This window comes from Delphinapterus leucas, chromosome 2 (assembly GCF_059928025.1).
Source record: "Delphinapterus leucas isolate spDelLeu-1000000601 "Yukka" chromosome 2, BTC_Dleu_Yukka2, whole genome shotgun sequence".
NCBI lineage: Eukaryota > Metazoa > Chordata > Mammalia > Artiodactyla > Monodontidae > Delphinapterus > Delphinapterus leucas.
This window is the reverse complement of record NC_143130.1, coordinates 106330792-106351533: the sequence shown is the minus strand read 5'-3', so window position 1 is coordinate 106351533 and position 20742 is coordinate 106330792. Positions and strand designations below refer to the sequence as shown.

Below are 20742 nucleotides of genomic sequence, written 5' to 3'. Positions count from 1 at the left end.
AAAACCATGAATATATGGAGACAAACTTCTGTATGGCTGTGTTGATATATATGCTTAGATGGGGGCACATTGTCCTCCTGGGATGATGGTTTAAGTAAAAACCAGGTGTAAGAGTGGGAAACATAGCCATGTGTTGGCTTGAGGGATATAATGAAGTAGAAGTATCTTCAAGTGTTCCCGCAATGGAAGGTTTCCAACCCACTCATATAAACCAGCTTCACAAACCAGCTCTCATTAATCAGTGCACTTGTCAAAAGTAAACTGTGGTCAAGCTGTAGGCAGATCTACTGAATGGTTCTTATAAGTCACGGACAATAATAACAGCTGGGATTAAAGAATAATATGTATGGGCCCCTATCCTTGACGAATTTGGACAAGTGAAGAGTTAAAGCCAACAAATATTCTTAGCATAGTAGATATGTGCTCTTACAAAACTGTGTACAGAACACTAAAAGAGGGAGAGCGCAAATAAATATAATTTATGTAACCTGGAAAATCTTTTAAAAAGTAAATGTGACATTTACTGGGTCCTGAAGATTGAGTAGGATTTTGCCAACTTGAGAAAGAAATAATATTTATAAGAAGAAAATATGAGAGTGAGTTCATTTGATATGGCTGATGTTCAGAAATCTTGGTGTAATACTGGGGAGGAGGATGAACACTTACTGGAAGCAATACTGTAGATGGCCACAGAAACCTTGGTTTTTACTTTTGGGTCATGGGGAGCCATAGAAGGTCCTGAAATAGAACAGCAATCTAATCTGATGTGTATTTTAGAATGATAACTTCAGGGATAGATTTGGGAAGTAAGAGCTCATGGATAGGGAATACATTTCAGAAGTTATTCCAACCAACTCAGTGAGAGATTATGAGCACCTGGACCAGGATAGTAACAAGGCAAGTAAAAAGAGGTGGTTGGGGCTTCCCTGGTGGCGCAGTGGTTGAGAGTCCACCTGCCGATGCAGGGGACACGGGTTCGTGCCCCAGTCCGGGAAGATCCCACATGCCGTGGAGCAGCTAGGCCCGTGAGCCATGGCCGCTGAGCCTGCGCGTCCGGAGCCTGTGCTCCGCAACAGGGGAGGCCACAACAGTGAGAGGCCCACGTACCACAAAAAAAAAAAAAAAAAAAAAAAAAGAGGTGATTGAATGTGAGAAATATTTAGAAGACAGAATTGACATGACTTCCTATATCAGTCAACTTTGAGTAGGGCAATGCTCAGTACAAACAACCTCACAATCTCAGTGGCTCACAAGAACAAAGTTTACTGAGTTGTCCATGGTATGTTAGCTGTGGGTCAACTGCAGTCCCAGCACTCTGAGGCTCTGCTCCTGGATACAGGATGATTCCGTTCTGCTACTATGAGTTATCTTTCCATTCTGGACCTTGCGTCTTCTTCGCATTATGGATAAAAGCTGAAAGGACAACCACTACCTGGTAAGTGCAGGGAAGAAACAAAAGAAGACATGCCATGTGAATATATTTAGTTTTAGCTATGATATAACATACTTCCTATCCACTCACATTCCATTGGTCAAAGCTGGTCACATTGCCATGTCCAAAGTCCACAGTGAGGCCAAGTATAGAAAATATACTCCAGCTAAAGATTAGCATAGTAAGGGTGAGAGAGCATGAATAGTCAACACATAATACACTCTAATACTTCTGGAAATGAGCTACATGTGAGTGAGCTTATAGGGCACTCGGATGTTAACTCCCTTACGGAAAAGAAGGTATATTCACTTCAAAATCTGGAACGCTTGGAATCATGGCAAAAGAGGAGGCTAGGAATCTGATTCAATGATATGACCAGTATACTGGTGGGAATGGAGGTGAGTGATGTGTAATGACAGTCCCGTTAGTTGACGGAGCTACAGTGACTGGAACGCTTGTTTATCTATCATTGCATTTCCCCCTGGTTATAGAAAACACTGTAATTCATTGAATTTGCCTTTTCCACCTCATACATGGCTCTTTCTCAGTGCTGGTACCAGAGCAGCACCAGGCACAGGCTTGGGCATGGGCTGCAGAGGCCTGAAGGGCACTGTGTGCAGGCACAGAGAGATGTGGCTGAGTCTTCAGCCTGGGATCCTTGATGTACATGCAGCTGTAACCCTCCTTAGTATTCAGAGTGATTCTTACTTATCCTTCCTCCTTTTCATCCTCATTTAAAGTCATTAAAACAGGTCCTTAGGGCTTTTTCCAGCTTCCCATCTATACCAGTGTAAAGCATAAAAAGAGCTGGAAGGGAAACTGCAGGTGAAATTGCTGCTCCCTCCTTCCTGAACATGCAGAGATGGAGAAATCTGTTCCACACTCAATATGCTGCTCATTTCTGTTCAGAAAGACAGGGTCAGACATACACTGATATCTCTACACAGTATTCATTGTCTTCACGGATTCCAAGATAGAACCTAGAGTTACGTGACTACATCCTCCTCCTTCTCCATCACTGCCACATACTGTTCAGAATGTCTTCAGCAGCCCCTGGACTTAAGGCCAAGATGAAGTCACAGGATTAACAATGGAGCTGGCAAAGGATTCCTCTCCATTTATCCTGCCCACGTATCCTCAGCAGAGGAATATTCTTCTTCAGAAAATAGGATTCTGCATCTGGTTGCCCAGCCAATCAGAGACAAGACCCCATACAAGTCCTAGAAACACACCAACAATTTCTGACCTAGACTCAGTTTCCTGTCACTCAAAAGGAGGGCTCAAACACTGCTTTCTTGAGACCAACTTCACAAACAGTGAGGACATCCCTCATGAGTCCACAGCGCAAAGAGAGCTGACAACCATTCAGAAGTGGGCTGCCTCATCGTGCACTGCAATTATTCAACTTGAGAGAGATTGGGATGGCAATTTGTGGCAGGAAAAACACTTTGGTTAGGAATCTTTTATATGAACTTTCAACAAAATTTCTAAAACTTTCAAATCCTCATATTATAAATGTGCACACATACCATGTGCTAAATTATCTATTGCTTTATGTACGTTATTCGAATACAGAAATCACAGAATAGAATTACTATCTTTCCCAATTTACAAACAGAAAAACTAAAGCTGAAAGAGATTGAGGAATTCACTCCAGGTCAAACATCTGGTAATAATTAGAACACATATCTATCTGGTAAGGAGTCCATGGTGTTTGGAATCTGCCATGCCACTTACATTTGTGATACTCAGTAAATGTTTTAAATGGTAGAGAAGATATGTTCTAAAAATAACAGGAGTCTGCTTTTTGGGTTTCTTTATACTAGCCAAAAAATGGAACAACTTAAATGTACTGAATGACTCCATTTACATGAAATGTTCAGGAAAGGAACCTATGGAGATATAAAGTAGATCACTGGTTGCCTGTGGCCAGGTATCGGAACAGGGATTAACTATAATTGAGCAAGAAGGAGCTTTTTGTGGTGATAAAAGTGTTTAAACCTGGATTATTGTAATGGTTTCATAAGTCAGCTAATTTACCAAAAATCACTGAACTGTACATTCAAAATGGATGAATTTTGTGGAATGTCAATTTTACCTCAAATAGCGTTGTTTTTTTTTTTAATATTTATTTATTTATTTATTTAATTTATTTGGTTGAGCCAGGTCTTAGTTGCAGCTCCAGGGCTCCTTAATTATGGCTCCAGGGCTCCTTAGTTGTGGCATGGAAACTCTTAGTTGTGGCATGCATGTGGGATTTAGTTCCCTGACCAGGGATGGAACCTGGGCCCCCTGCATTGGGAGCGCAGTTTTATCCACGGCGCCACCAGGGAAATCCCAATAGCGTTGTTTAAAAGTAAATAAGAATTATGTTGTATCTTGCCCGTGTCACAGTCCAGGAATCATGCTAGTTTGATTGAACATACGCATATTAGTTTAAACAGTCATCTTGTGCCCAGAATGTCCTTAAGAGATCTGAAAATTATGAAAGCAATACTCTCTGTTCCCTGTGAGCTTAAAAAACAGCTGGAAAAGAAAAAAAAGACATCCAGGGGAAATTTAACAGTACAAGATAGCAGTAATTAAGATTGTTCAGAATCTAAATCTACTTCTGGAAAATTGGCAGTGTAAATTGACTATATAACCTTCTTTCCAGTGAACAACTGAAATAAAGGAAAGAGCATGGGGAAGGTACTAAACTCAGGGAACAGTACCTTCCACACACTCAAATAGTGTTCTGGAAAGTGGAACAGGATTGGAAGATATCTCAATGGCTAACCTCTGACTTTCCTTCCCAAGAAAAGAGATGCCACTGTGGTTAATAAAGGAAATCCTGATAAACCTCATTAATGTCTCCCAATTTAGAAGTGCAAAGGCTGAGGTTAGGGATGGACTGCTAGACAAACAGAAACTAGTACAAGTGAAGTTCCTTTTTTTTTTTTCCTCCTGATCAGACCACTTGATGAATAGGATACTGTGGGTATGACCACACCATCATAAAGCCTACTTGCTGTGAAGCGTATTTCTGATGAAAATACTGATCCACTGAAAAATTCACCCGGATATTGGAAGGTATGTGTCCAGAATAAGACAGGAATACCTCCAACAGCCTTGACATTCATGCAACTAGTAAGGTAGAATCCTGTAATCTTCAGCAACCCACCTTACCTGAAATCGAGGAGAAGCCAATTGATCACTAGATATATTGCATAAATTAAATCTTAGATGAAGTGACTTGCAGGATATACATATTGACAGCTCTAGATAAACAACACAAAGATTAGTCCAGCTTAAGCTTTTATATCAGTATTTGAATAGCATGGACTCTAGAAATGATTTTATCTTTTGTACATTTATTTTATACACACACACACACACACACACACACACACATACACACATATAAATTGAGCCTCCTGCACTAAGTATTGTTTACTCATAGAGGATTCTGTAGTGAAAGGATATAAAAGGCCCACAGTGCGGTAGGAGGAGGAGGAATTGAATAAATGGATTTTTTAAAAAGATAATTATAGATAGTGATAAGCACTTAAAAAGTACAATATTGTATTGAGCTAGAGAGTTGCTCTTGGGGTGAGGGAAGGCATCTGCTCTAGACAGGGTATGGAGAGAGGGCTCCACTCCGACACCTATTCTGTAACACCAGACAAGGTATTGAATCTCTCTCATGTTCAATTCCCTTTTCTGCAAGTAGCCAGTATCTTTCTGGGGGTGCTGGGCTCAGCACTGGCATTCATCACCTCATTCACTTCTCATAAGAACCCTGCATGGTAGATTCTATCAATATCCACATGGTAGATATGAGGAAATGGAAGCATAAAAATTATTAAGTCATTTTCCTAAGATCACTCAGCTACCGAGTGGTAGATCTAGAAATACAACCCAAGTCTTTGGTCTCAAGCACTTTGCTACACTGTCTCCCTAAAGTAGGATGGACCCAGCCTTGCAGGGTTCCAGTAAGAATTAAGTGAGAACACACATTCAAATCACCCAACACAATACCTTCCCTAGCTTAGGCACTCAACCAGCTGCAGGCAATGTGCAGAATCGTGCGGGGGGTGGGGGGGTGTTGGGAGACAGAATCTGAAATTGCAGAGGAATCGAGCCCAAGATAAATTTCAATATTTTTCTGAGATATATGTAGCAGGTTACCTGGCAGATTTCATGTGTTATCATAAGTATCCATGGTCTATCGTGTTCTTATTGTTAATGAGAAGTCAATTCATTAAGGTGTTATATTGAGAGATTGGGTGGGCATATTATAATATGAAATGAGTATACCACCCAGTATTTGCTACAATTGTTTATTTTTTCCCATTATTGACTCTTGCTCCCACTTCTCAGGATATTGCTATACTACAAGAAAGGACAGAGCAGTAGACACAATTATACTTACCAGAGAAGAAACCCCAAACTTGCACAACAATTCTGAGCTTTCTTTCCAAGGTAGCCTATAACTCTACAGGCAAAATCATCTCATGTGTTGTATATATCATTTGAAATCAATGACTTTCACATCTGGCTAGCAAAAGAAAAAAACCAGCCAGTTCTCCTGAATCCTCTCTCTCCTGATTTCTGCAGTGGGAAGTTGACTGACTGGTTCAGCGATGGCAGCCTGTATTGTGACTAGGCTTCACCACAATTTTACCCAATGTCACTAGAGGGCAGCAGCGAGGCCAGTGTAAGCATCACAAAATATTTGAGCAGGACACCAGGTGGCAGTGCTTCAGCTTTCTTTCTTGCTGCATGCAGTGTGCTAGAGCCTGATTCTCAAGGAAGGAAAATAGAAAGATTAAAGAGATAAAAGATAAAAGACTCCCAAAGGGGTGACATTTGAGAAAAGACATGAAGGAATTCAGAGGTGCACCATGTAGATATTTGGGGGCATAACATCACAATAGAGAGGACAAAGGCAAGGAGCACAGGTCTTGATATAGAAACATGCTTGGAGTGTTTAAGGAATAATACCTTTCCCTGTAGCCCCTTATTCTTCCCAGCACACTATTGCATAAGGAACTTGCTAAAGCATTCAGCACTGTTAACTGATTAGTGGATGATTTCCTCATCTATTGATCCTGGGGCGATTCGTGCCTAGGTTTGGCATCTTCTTTCCTAGTTCCCTTTAGGTTCCTGTTTAAACCAGTAATGTCACCATCACTGAGACATCCAGCCACCCTGTTCTGGGGCCAAATGCTTCTCCATAGTTCAAACCGTGCTCTTTAGGAGCCCCATAAATGCTACACTCTGGCTGACAATAAAAGTTAGAGATGATATTCACAGTTAGGAAAGTTATGTCTCATTTCCGAAAAATTAAAAAAATTGGAACAATAAAATCTATCTCATAGGGTTTATGATATTTGAATTAGATAATGAATCTGAAATGCATACTACAGTGCCTGACATATAGTAAGCCCAATAAGTACCAACTTTCTTTTTTCTAGTAAAACCTTCCTTTCCTTCAATGTCCGGGTCTGTGTTCTGTTACTGCTTGTTGTTTTCTTCACATCAGTTCAATGATGGGAGCTTCTAAGAAATTTACTTAATCACTTATTTTCCTGGAGACAGTCATTATTTTTCCCTCTCTTCTCAGGTCATATTCTTCTAGCCATACTGATTCACTCAGGATGCTAAAAGGACACTGATGAGGTTTTATTTTCATTTCCCTAATGAATAATAATAATAACATTCCCTGATGAATAATGATAATTTTTGTATATTTATTAGCTATTGGATATAATATTTCTGAATTGGAGCTCCAAGCTTTTGCCATTCTTATTAACTCTTTTCTTATTGATTTACATGAGCTTTTAATATATATTGCATTTGAGTCTTTATCAGAAATATGCATTGCAAATACAGTTTACCATTCTGTGCCTTGACTTTCCCCCCTATTAGCAGTGATTTTTAACAAAGACAATTTTAAAATATACTTTCATGTTCATAAGAAGCCAGTTTCAAAGTTTTATTTATTTTTTTTAACACTTTAAAAATGTTTTCACTTGGTGACTTCTGATGTGAAATCAGGCATCATTCTTAATGATATTTCCTAGAATACAATATATCGATTTTTCCCTGGGTATTGGCAAGATTATTTCCACTTAAATAGACCCCTGGGTTTGCCTTCAGTGCCTTGCAGATTTCTGCCAAAACCACAGTGGTGGACTTGCAGAATTCCTTATTCATCTTTATGGTTTTGCACATAGCATTGCTCCTGAATCAGAAACTTGTTTTTCAGGAAGTCAAGTAGAGCAGTGAGTGAAGGTACTTGCTATGAGCAAATGGGTTATGGAATGGGTAATGGAGATGGTAGTTATCAATACCACCTACAATCATGTGGTCATTTGCAGAAACAAGAACTATAATACTTATGACAATTTCTTTTTCATTTTGAAATGAATATGGTTATGTATACATTAACCATTTTTAAATCTCTCCCCTACTTGTCTGCCTGTGGTAACATATGAAGTGCAAGTAGAAGTTTATCTTATATCTCATTGTATCTCAGTGGTTAAGATGCAGGATTCAATGGGACAGTGTGAATGAGGTATAAGAGGAAAGAACACCACCCCAAAATGGATAAATTAACTTGGTGTACTCTCTTCGGGAGAGGGTTAGCTTGGTTTTGGTTGAATGGGGAATAACTGCATCTTATTAACAGGAAGTATAGTTTTGCTGTTGTGTTTATTTGAAAGTTGTGTTGTTAAAAGAGGTATACATGGGTGACTAGTTGACATAGAGGGTACTGTAGTAGCTTTGTAGTGTCTCAACTATCTGGAAATCTATGTCCCAGAATTTGCTTCCCTGTATTGTTCTGGGTTAGGGTTGGCCACAGAAAAGACTTGCGCAAGGTTTAGAAGGTAGTTGTCATGAAGTAGCCACCTTTTTTATGCTCTGCTGGTTGGTGCAGGGCTCCAGGAACTGGGCAACTCACACATGTGGCTGCTGATGAACTAGCTCATCTTATTGTTGACTCACAACTCCTCTACCACCCACCCGATCTCCCCCTCATCTTCTCTTTTGTCTTGGACCAAGTATGCATGTAGCATGAGGGCAAATGACACCCACTTTTCCTTGAGGTCACCCACCATTGTGAGACTGAAGGAGGTGAGAGACAGACAAGTTTTAGTGTGTCTTTGTGTGTACCATTGTCCTCATGGGTTCTAGTATCTGTAAATGTCACAGTCTGTCCATGCTTTTGTCCACATCCAACATTCCTTCCCAAATGACACTCTGACTAACACTGAATTCAGGCTCAACACCAGATGCAAAGATAACAGCTTTGTATAGACCCCTCTACCAGCTCTAGCTATTGCCTGAGTTCTATTCTCTACAGTGAGTCTCTTATTCTAGATCACTTGTGATTTGCTTCTCTGATTGTACCCTGACACAAAGTCTAAGAGGAAAGGACTAAGGCAATGATTTTCATGACCATTTCAGATAACTAGACCCAGGTTTGTGATGTGAGTGTCTTTAGGTGGAACTGCCACTTTAAATTATTATGGAGCAAGTTTTCAACTTTAGACAATTTTACACATGTTCTGTGTGATGGACTTAAAGTCAAAAATTCAAGACTGAGTATGTATTAGTAGAAAGTTACTCTGGACATCTGTTCCCAAGTGAGATAGCAGGAGATTTTATTTAGAATTAAATCTCCTGATCCAGACCACAGATTAAGCAACCACAGGAGTACCATTTCTTGTCTGGGGTCTGCAGGTGTGCCTTTCAGCGTGGCTCCCGCAGGAAGGGGGCTCTCTCTTATTGAGCTCTGGGGTTTTTGTTTGGCTTTTCCTATTACTTCAAGCACTGTGAGTTCCCAGAGAGCACAGAAGTAGTTTGCAGAATCTTCCACCAGTAAGGCTGAAATGGTGAGGCTGATGAATTTATGTCTTTTCTGAAAGTTTACAGAATAGCGGCCATTCTTTGCATTTTGGCCAGAAGAACTCTGATAAATAAGGAAAGTCATCTCTCCACTGGGAAGCTGCTTATACCAAAAAATATTGTACCAGCTCCAGCTTGTTTCATACTGACAGCTCAAGGTGACCGCCTCCCCTAGCTGACTGGATATGGCTGGCTGGACTTGAGTAACTTTCTGGGCCGCACCAAATCCTGTGGGAAAAAATCAGAAAACAGAGCTGAAGTAGTGAACAAAATAATGTAGGAATTAGACTAATTTAGGACCCAAAGAAAAACCAAATTGAAATCATGATAAGCTTTCTTTTCTCCAATCCTCCTTTCCTCCCCAAGTCCATGTGAAGTACCATGTGCCTGTGTGCAGTCCTTTCAACGAACATTTGTACCCATATTTGGAACCATCCCTACCAGAGAAGATGAAGGCCAGGAATACCCATTGCAGGCTGGAGAGCACCATATGGCAAGAATTCCCCTGCACATATGTTTTCAGTTCTGCCTCAAGCTGAGAGCTCAGTGTCTTTGAGGGCCTAGCAGCACATATACATAGTACCTGGGTTCCTGTGTCACTCCTCCAAACAGGAAGTAGGGTTTTATGTTCATAGACCACGTGGTCAGTGCACAGATGGGGAAAAAGCCTGGCTCACCACAAAACTATGTCTACTTTTCTTCCCACGGTAATTGTTAGGCAGTATCTGAAAAGGAGCATGGAAAAATTAGTATTAAAGTTTTGAGCTGAGGGGAACTACAGATTAAACAGGTTGACATGCGTTGATAATTATTCAGCAGAATAATTTTGCCGGTCCACTTAAAATAGAATTTAGTATAGGGTATGCACCCTTCTTGTCATCTACTTACTGGTCATTTTTTTAGCCTCTCTTTACTTTTCTCCATTCTGAATCAGTGGAGTTCTTTAAAAACTCACAGATTTTCAACTTTCTTGGTGAAAGGCAATATTATCCAAAATAATTAATGTATCTCTTTTTTTTAACCGGGTTCTAGGGCTCTATTTAGATTTTTCACTAAATAAAGTTACTTTAACATGAAATGTTAAAAAATCAGCCCCTCGGATTTTCAGAATCTATTCAGTTTTTTATGTTTTCATGAAATTATAACAGGAATAATATATTCTTTTGAAACCTGACATTGAGTCTTATTTATTAGACTTTGAGGAAGATCAGGATATTCCGGATCTTCAGTCCTGTTGCCTCCCCAAGTAGAACTGTACTTAGTAGATCATGTGTCCTATGCTTGTCTTGATGTCACATTTTCTATCCCATTGGTCCAAAGTGTTCAGTCTCACTTGTGAGGAGCTGATTATTTTTCTCTTTGTAAAATAAAGTCAAGATAAGCATGCCAGATCTTTCTGTGACACAATGCTATAATGCACTCCTACAAAACATGTTATCTACAGGCTGTAAACACTCAGTACATGTCAATGCCACAGAAGTTGGTAACTGACGTTTTGTATACTGTTACACGTTCTTGTGGAATGTAGCTGTCAATCTTCCATTTGGTTTCATTGTTTTAACGGAAGAATTAAAATAAAAGAACCAAAGGCAAATAGACAAGTAGAAAAGAAAGTACAGACAAGGTCTCTAAAACAGTGCTAGTCCTTTGACTTTAAGGTCAAAATAACTCATTAATGAGTGTCGCAGGGGTGAGAGTGTATTTTTAGTTGAGACATCTACTCCTCTGTCCCATTTCACCTCTGAGTGCTGACAGGCAGCTGAGGCCCTGGTTTGCAATTATGTGTAGCTAAGCAGAGGAGAGCCATGAATGCCCACAGCAGTCTGGGGAGCAGCATAATGGCAGGATTTCCCCCTTGTTGAAATGGCCCTGCTCTGAGCTCCTGACAGTAAAGGTGCAAGGTCCCTCAGCTGCACTATAGCAGCTGTCTCTGAAATGTAGTTTGTGGGTGGATGAAGTCTGAATGTGTATAACACCCAGGTTGGGAGATTTGGCCTGCCTTAAACATTGTTCTCCCTTTCCTTGTGGTTTAATGATAAATGATTATATATAGTAAAGGACAGTCCAGTGATCAATATTGAAGGACATATGGGAAGGAGATTTATTACTTCAAATTTCCAAATTTAGTAAATTAATCTGTGATGGAATCTGAAGGGCTTACCAGAAACAAATTCATTATGAATCATGCTGTGTTTGCAAATATTCATTCATGTTCTTCTGATTGTTTTCTTGCCTCCAATTTCGATTCTAAGGTGAAATATGTTCACTGATCCTCGACTTCCCTATAAAAGATAAGCAAGAAGCCATCACCCCCCTTCCTTCCTACTTACCCGCCAAATCATGGGAACTGGTAACTTCACAACAGCAAATATCACTCAGACAAATGAGAACAAAACAGGGTTCTGACTTCTGTTATATCTCCAGTTGTGTACTGGAATAACAAATGGTAGTGGCAGTAAAATCATATTCACTTGTGATGTAACGCTATGCTTAACTTATTAGAAGTTGTAGGAAGCAAGGATCCACAGGTCCTCTAAATCCAAATATTTGGCCATGTGTTTGTCATGAGTGCACATACATTGTTTGGTGCAATTCTATAATTATTGTTATAGTTGTCACGAAGACAAAGCTTCTCATAACATACTGTTTAACCAGTGAAAATATAAAAACTATTAACAGTATAAACGCTTTCCAAAATAAAAATATTTCCTTCTCTTGACATTGAAAGAATGAAGATTCTTTTCCATTTTATCCTGAAATTTCATCTAATGAAGTTGTTTATGCCAAATGATCAAATTTTAAGCATTTTATTTTTGTTTCAGCACCTCATAAAGAAACCCCAATGAGAATAACTGAGTTATTCTGTTGTAGATTGTCTTCATACTCTCCTTGATTCCTTTATGGGAATTCCAAATTCACATATCATATGAGGGCACAGAATCACTACTGGGGTTCCCAGATCTTCCCTAGTCCCTCCCTGTGACATCCTTGATGACTGTTTTCTCATGCTGACCATGCATTCCCACCTAGGCATTATATCTTATTTTAATCTTGTATATTGCATTCAAGTGAAAGCTACTCTACTCATATATACATTCCATCCCAAATTTGTTATTAAACTGTTCAAACTACTATAAAAAAAGCAAATCAAACTTTGAGACCAGGGGAATTCATATAGTGACGTCTTTGTTTTCAAATTTTAAATATAGTCATCATGCTGTACATTGCATCCCCAGGAGTAATTTATCTTTAACTGGAAGTTTGTACCTGTTGAACACCTTCACAGACTCCCACCCCCATCCCCACTGATTCTGACAATCGCCAATCTGTTCTCTGTACCTATGAGTTCTGCTGTGTCTGTGTGTGTGTGTGTGTGTGTGTGTGTGTGTGTGTCTGTGCCTGTGCTTTAGATTCCACATACAAGTGATTTCATACAGTATTTTTTAAATTTTAATTTTCATACAGTATTTGACTTTGTCTTCACTTAACATTATGCCCTCAAGTTTCATCCATGTTGTAAATGGCAGGGTTTCTTTTTTTTTTTTTTATGACATTATCCTTGTTCATTCATCTGTCAGTGGACACTTAGGTTGTTTCCAAGTCTTGGCTATTGTAGATGAGCTGCAATGAAGAGATATCTTTTTGAGATGGTGCTTTTATTTCCTTCAGGTATATACCCAGAAGTGGAAATGCTGGATCGTATAGTAGTGCTCGTTTTAATTTTTTTGAGGCATCTCCATACTGTTTGCCATAGACATTGCACTAATTTATGTTTCCACTGACAGTTCACAGGGTTCCCTCTTCTTTACATTCTTACCAACACTGTTTTTCTTTTGTTTTTGGTAATAGCCATTCTAACAGGTGTAAGGTGATACCTCATTTTCATTTTGATTTTCATTTCCCTGATTATTAGTCGTGTTGAGTATCTTCTAATTCACCCATTGGCCATTTGTATGGCTTCTTTGGGAAAATGTTTATTCAGATGATCTGCCTATTTTTTAATCAGATTGCTTTTTCTATTGATCATATGATATTTTAATATATTTTGATATTAACCCCTTATCAGATATATAATTGGAAAATATTTTCTCCCATTCCCTAGATTGCCTTCTCATTTTGTTCATGGTTTCTTTTGCCTCACAGTTTGATGTAGTTCCACTTGTTTATTACTGCTTTTGTTGTCTTTGCTTTTGGTGTCAAATACAAAAAATCACTGCCAAGACTGATGTGAAGGAATTTGCTCCGTATGCTTTCTTCTAGGAGTTTTATTGGGTTAGGTCTATGTTCAAGTCTCTAATCCAATTTGAGTTGATTTTTGTGTATGGTGTAAGATAAGTGTCCAGTTTCATTCTTTTGCATAGGGCTTTCCATTCTTCTTAACACCATTTATTGAAGAGACTTTCCTTTCCTGAAAGTATATTTTTGGCTTCTTTTTCATGAATTAATTGACTATGTACACATGGGTTTATTTTTACTTTTATTTTTTAACATCTTTATTGGAGTATAATTGCTTTACAATGTTGTGTTAGGTTCTGCTTTATAACAAAGTGAATCAACTATATGTATACATATATCCCCATATCCCCTCCCTCTTGCATCTCCCCCCGACCCTCCCTATCACACCCCTCTAGGTGGGCACAAAGCACCGAGGTGATCTCCCCGTGCGATGCAGCTGCTTCCTACTAGCTATCTATTCTAGATTTGGTAGTGTATATATGTCAGTGCTACTCACTCACTTCGTCCCAGCTTACCCTTCCCCCTCCCTGTGTACTCAAATCCATTCTCTACATCTGTGTCTTTGCTCCTGTCCTGCCCCTAAGTTCATCAGAACTTTTTTTCTTTTTTTTTAGATTCCACATATATGTGTTAGCATACGGTATTTGTTTTTCTCTTTCTGAATTACTTCACTCTGTATGACAGACTCCAGGTCCATCCACCTCACTACAAAAAACTCAATTTCGTTTCTTTTTATGGCTGAGTAATATTCCATTGTATATATGTGCCACATCTTCTTTATTCATTCATCTGTCCATGGACATTTAGGTTGCTTCCATGTCCTGGCTATTGTAAATAGGGTTTCAATGAACAGTGTGGTACATGCTTCTTTTTGAATTACGGTTTTCTCAGGGTATATGCCCAGTAGTGGGATTGCTGGGTCATATGATAGTTCTGTTTTTAGTTTTTTAAGGAACCTCCATACCGTTCTCCATAGTGGCTGAATCAATTTACATTCCCACCAACAGTGCAAGAGGGTTCCCTTTTTCCACACCCTCTCTAAAATTTATTGTTTGTAGAATTTTTGATGATGGCCATTCTGACCAGTGTGAGGTGATACCTCATTGTAGTTTTGATTTGCACTTCTCTAATGAGTAGTGATGTTGAGCATCTTTTCATGCATTTGTTGGCAATCTGTATATCTTCTTTGGAGAAATGTCTATTTAGATCTTCTGCCCAGTTTTGGATTGGGTTGTTTGTTTCCTTGATATTGAGCTGCATGAGCTGCTTGTATATTTTGGAGATTAATTGTTTGTCAGTTGCTTCGTTTGCAACAAAATATTTTCTCCCATTCTGAGGGTTATCTTTTTGTCTTGTTTATGATTTCCTTTGCTGTGAAAAAGCTTTTAAGTTTCATTAGGTCCCATTTGTTTATTTTTGTTTTTATTTCCATTTCTCTAGGAGGTGGGTCAAAAAAGATCTTGCTGTGATTTATGTCAAGGAGTGTTCTGCCTATGTTTTCCTCTAAGAGTTTGATAGTGTCTGGTCTTACATTTAGGTCTGTAATCCATTCTGAGTTTATTTTTGTGTATGGTGTTCGAAAGTGTTCTAATTCATTCTTTTACATGTAGCTGTCCAGTTTTCCCAGCACCACTTATTGAAGAGGCTGTCTTTTCTCCATTGTATATTCTTGCCTCCTTTATCAAAGATAAGGTGATCATATGTGCGTGGGTTTATCTCTGGGCTTTCTATCCTGTTTCACTGATCTATACTTCTGTTTTTGTGCCAGTACCATACTGTCGTGATTACTGTAGCCCTGTAGCATATTCTGAAGTCAGGGAGCCTGATCCCTCCAGATCCATTTTTCTTTCTCAAGATTGCTTTGCCTATTCAGGGTCTTTTGTGTTTCCATGCAAATTTTAAAAGTTTTTGTTCTAGTTCTGTAAAAAAAAAAAATGCCATTGTTCGTTTGATAGGGATTGCTTTGAATCTGTAGATTGCTTTGGGTAGTATTGTCATTTTCACAATGTTGATTCTTCCAATTGAAGAACATGGTATATCTCTCTATCTGTTTCTCAATCTGAAGAAATCTGTTTAATTGCTTCCATCAGTGTCTTATAGTTTTCTGCATACAGGTCTTTTGTCTCTTTAGGTAGGTTTATTCCTAGGTATTTTATTCTTTTTGTTGCAATAGTAAATGGGAGTGTTTCCATAATTTCTCTTTCAGATTTTTCATCATTAGTGTATAGGAATGCAAGAGATTTCTGTGCATTAATTTTGTACCCTGTTACTTTACCAGATTCATTGATGAGCTCTAGTAGTTTTCTGGTATCATCTTTAGGACTCTCTATGTATAGTAGCATGTCGTCTGCAAACAGTGACAGCTTTACTTCTTCTTTTCTGATTTGGATTCCTTTTATTTGTTTTTCTGGCTAAAACTTCCAAAACTATTTTGAATAATAGTGGCGAGAGTGGACAACCTTTGTCTTGTTCCTGATTTTAGAGGAAGTGGTTTCAGTTTTTCACCATTGAGGATGATGTTGGCTGTGGGTTTGTCACATATGGCCTTTATTACGTTGAGGTAAGTTCCCTCTATGCCTACTTTCTGGAGAGCTTTTATCATAAACAGGTGTTGAATTTTGTTGAAAGCTTTTTCTGCACCTATTGAGATGATCATATGTTTTTTATCCTTCAGTTTGTTAATATGGTGTATCACATTGATTGATTTGCATATACTGAAAAATCCTTGCATTCCTGGGATAAAGCTCACTTGATCATGGTTTATGATCCTTTTAATGTGTTGTTGGATTCTGTTTGCTAGTATTTTGTTGAGGATTTTTGCATCTATGTTCATCAGTGATATTGGTCTATAGTTTTCTTTCTTTGTGACACCTTTGGTTTTGGTATCAGGGTGATGGTGGCCTCATAGAATGAGTTTGGGAGTGTTCCTGCCTCTGCTATATTTTGCAAGAGTTTGAGAAGGATGGTGTTAGCTCTTCTCTAAATGTTTGATAGAATTCGCCTGTGAAGCCAACTGATCCTGGGCTTCTGTTCGTGGGAAGATTTTTAATCACAGTTTCAATTTCGGTGCTTGTGATTGGTCTATTTATATTTTCTATTTCTTCCTGGTTCAGTCTCAGAAAGTTGTGCTTTTCTAAGCATTTGTCTATTTCTTCCAGGTGGTCCATTTTATTGGCATATAGTTGCTTGTAGTAATCCCTCATGATCCTTTGTATTTCTGCAGTGTCAATTGTTACTTCTCCTTTTTCATTTCTACTTCTGTTGATTTGAGTCTCCTTCCCTTTTTTCTTGATGAGTCTGACTAGTGGTTTATCAATTTGTTTATCTTCTCAAAGAAAGAGCTTTTAGTTTTATTGATCTTGGATATTGTTTCCTTCATTTCTTTTTCATTTATTCCTGATCTGATCTTTATGACTTCTTTCCTTCTGCTAAATTTGGGGTTCTTTTGTTCTTCTTTCTCTAATGGCTTTAGGTGTAAGGTTAGGTTGTTTATTTGAGCTTTTTCTTGTTTCTTAAGGTAGGATTGTATTGCTATAAACTTCCCTCTTAGAACTGCTTTTGGGGCATCCGATATGTTTGGGGTCGTCGTGTTTTCATTGTCATTTGTTTCTAGGTACTTTTTGGTTTCCTCTTTGATTTCTCAGTGATCTCCTGGTTATTTAGTAGTGTATTGTTTAGCCTCCATGTGTTTGCATTTTTTACAGTTCTTTTCCTGTAATTGATATCTAGTTTCATAGTGTTGTGGTCAGAAGAGATACTTGATATAATTTAAATTTTCTTAAATTTACCAAGGCTGGATTTGTGACCCAAGATGTGATCTAGCCTGGAGAATATTCCATGAGCACTTGAGAAGAAAGTATTCTGTTGTTTTGGATGGAATGTCCTATACATGTCAATTAAATCCATGTTGTTTAATGTGTCATTTAAAGCTTGTGTTTCCTTATTTATTTCCATTTTGGATGATCTGTCCACTGCTGAAAGTGCGGTGTTAAAGTCCACTACTATGATTGTGTTACTGTCAATATCCCCTTTTATGGCTATTAGCATTTGCCTTATGTATTGAGGTGCTCCTACGTTGGGTGTATAAATATTTACAATTGTTATATCTTCTTGGATTGATCCCTTGATCATTATGTAGTGTCGCTGTTTGTCTCTTGTAGTCGTCTTTATTTTAAACTCTGTTTTGTCTGATATGAGAATTGTTACTCCAGCTTTCTTTTGACTTCCATTTGCATGGAATATCTTTTTCCATCCCCTCACTTTCAGTGTGTATGTGTCCCTAGGTCTGAAGTGGGTCTCTTGGAGACAGCATATATACAGGTCTTGCTTTTGTATCCATTCAGCCAGTCTATGTCTTTTGGTTGGAGCATTTAATCCATTTACATTCAAGGTAATTATCAATATGTAGTTCCTATTCCCATTTTCTTAATTGTTTTGGGTTTGTTATTGTAGGTCTTTTCCTTGTCTTGTGTTTCCTGCCTAGAGAAGTTCTTTTAGCATTTGTTGTAAAGTTGGTTTTGTGGTGCTGAACTCTCTCAGCTTTTCCTTGTCCTAAAGGTTTTAAATTGTCCGTCAGATCTGAATGAGATCCTTGCTGGGTAGAGTAATCTTGGTTGTAGGTTTTTCCCTTTCATCACTTAAAATATGTCCTGGCACTCCCTTCTGGCGTGCAGAGTTTCTGCTGAAAGATCAGCTGTTATCCTTATGGGCATTCCCTTGTATATTATTTGTTGTTTTTCCCTTGCTACCTTTAATATTTTTTCTTTGTATTCAACTTTTGATAGTTTGATTAATATGTGAATTGGCATGTTTCTCCTTGGATTTATCCTGTATGGGACTGTCTGCACTTCCTGGATTTGACTGACAATTTCCTTTCCCATAATAGGGAAGTTTTCAACTATAATCTCTTCCAGTATTTTCTCAGTCCCTTTCCTTTTCTTTTCTTCTTCTGGACCCCTATAATTCGAATGTTGGTGCATTTAATTTTGTGCCAGACTGTCGTTGATTCTTTTCATTCTTTTTTCTTTATTCCGCTCTGTGGTAGTTATTTCCACTATTCTCTCTTTCAGGTCACTTACCTGTTCTTCTGTCTCAGTCATTCTCTATTGATTCCTTCTAGAGAATTTTTAATTTCATTTATTTTGTTGTTCATCATTGTTTGTTTGCTCTTTAGTTCTTCTAGGTCCTTGTTAAACGTTTCTTGTATTTTCTCCATTCTATTTCCAAGATTTTGGATCATCCTTCCTATCATTACTCCGAATTCTTTTTCAGGTAGACTGCCTATTTCCTCTTCATATTTTTTGCTCTGGTGGGTTTTTCCCTTACTCTTTCCTCTGCTGCATATTTCTCTGTCTTCTCATTTTGTTTAACTTACTGTGTTTGGGGTTTCCTTTTTGCAGGCTGCAGGTTCATAATTCCCCTTGCTTTTGGTGTCTGCCCCCATTGGATAAGGTTAGTTCAGTGTCTTGTGTAGGCTTCCTCGTGGAGTGGACTGGTGTCTTTGTTCTGGTGGGTGGGGTTGGATCTTGTCTTTCTGGTGGTCAGGGCTGCGTCCAGTGGTGTGTTTTGTGGTGTCTGTGAGCTTAATATCATTTTAGGCAGCCTCTCTGCTGATGGGTAAGGCTGTGTTCCTGTCTTACTAGTTGTTTGGCATAGGGTGTCCAGCACTGGAGCTTGCTGGCCATTGGGTGGAGCAGGGTCTTAACATTGAGGTGGAGATCTCTGGGAGCGCTCTCACTGATTGATACTACATGTGGCCGGGAGGTTTCTAGTGGTCCAATGTCCTGAACTCAGCTCTCCCACCGCAGAGGCTCAGGCCTGACACCAGGCCGGAGCACCTAGACAACAGGGCCTTATATTTGGGCTCTCCATTCTGCTCCATTGATCAATGTGTCTGTTTTTATGCCAGTACCAGTGTTTTGACTACTATAACTTTGTAATATAGTTTGAAATAAGCAAATGTGATGCCCTCAGTTTTGTTCCTCTTTCTCTAGATTGCTTTGGCTATTGGTGGTCTATTTTGGTACCATACAAATTTCAGGATTTTTTTGTTCTATTTCTGTGAAAAGTGCCATAGAATTTTGACAAGGATTTCATTCAATCTGTAGATTGCTTTGGGTACTATGGATATTAAAACAATTTAATTTTTTATGTCCATGAGAACAAAGTATCTTCCCATTTATTTTTGTCTTCTCAGTTTCCTTAATCAATGTCTTATAGATTTCAATGTACAGGTCTTTCACTTCCTTGTTTAAATTTATTCCTAAATATTTTCTGTCCGATGCAATTGTAGATGGAATTGTTTTCTTAACATCACCTTCTGATAGTTTGTTATTAGTATGTGGAAACACAACTGATTTTTGTGTATTCATTTTGTATCCTGCAACTTTACTGAATTTGTGTATTAGTTCTAACATATACTGACATCTTGTGGGCACGTCTCCCACTGCTAAGCCAAATGATGTGATTTTCTTTTCACTTTCTCTTTTTGTGTATGAAAAAGTGTACATTAAGAACTGGAGTAGGAAGTCTCTATGCTGTTTATTTTCGGTTGAACAACGTTTAGTTCATAAGCAAGTTAAAAGATTTTTCTAATGGAATTTTTATTGGCATTACTGTGGCCTATTCAGGAAGAACACCAAGTCTTAGATGGCCTTGAGAGGAGGGGGAAAGTCTCTCTAAATGACAAGAAAGATGGGGCTTCCCTGGTGGTGCAGTGGTTAAGAATCTGCCTGCCAATGCAGGGGACACGGGTTCGAGCACTGGTCTGGGAAGATCCCACATGCCACAGAGCAACTAAGCCCATGCACCACAACTACTGAGCCTGTGCTCTAGAGCCCGTGAGCCACAACTACTGAGCCCGTGTGCCGCAACGACGGAAGCCCAGGTGCCTACAGCCCATGCTCCACAAGAGAAGCCACCACAATGAGAAGCCCGCGCACTGCAACGAAGAGTAGCTCCCGCTCTCCGCACCTAGGGAAAGCCCGTGCGCTGCACCGAACACCTAACACAGCCAAAAATAAAATAAATAAATTCATAAAAATTTTAAAGAAAAGAAATACTTTTTAAAAAATGACAAGAAAGAGTAAATGAGACTCAGATACAGAGGGTGATGTGCTCAAAGTGACTGAGAAAGTTAAGGTCAGATCCTAACCTAGAAGCCAAGTTGCCCGATTCTC

At 38.8% G+C, this 20742-nt stretch overlaps 1 protein-coding gene across 7 annotated transcripts in view; it reads left to right on the top strand.

Annotated features, from left to right (window-relative positions):
- The window catches only part of LOC115803651 (sal-like protein 2), a 900219-nt gene that overhangs the window by 498662 nt on the left and 380815 nt on the right, over positions 1 to 20742 (top strand). For 5 of the 7 annotated variants that reach the window (XM_089905397.1, XM_089905393.1, XM_089905388.1 and 2 more), the window contains exon 1: positions 25 to 4504. The exons of the other annotated variants lie outside the window; for them this stretch is intronic. The gene's annotated coding sequence lies outside the window, so the exon portion shown is untranslated. Of the gene's footprint in view, positions 1 to 24; positions 4505 to 20742 lie in introns of those variants that run through there. 7 annotated transcript variants of the gene reach the window in all.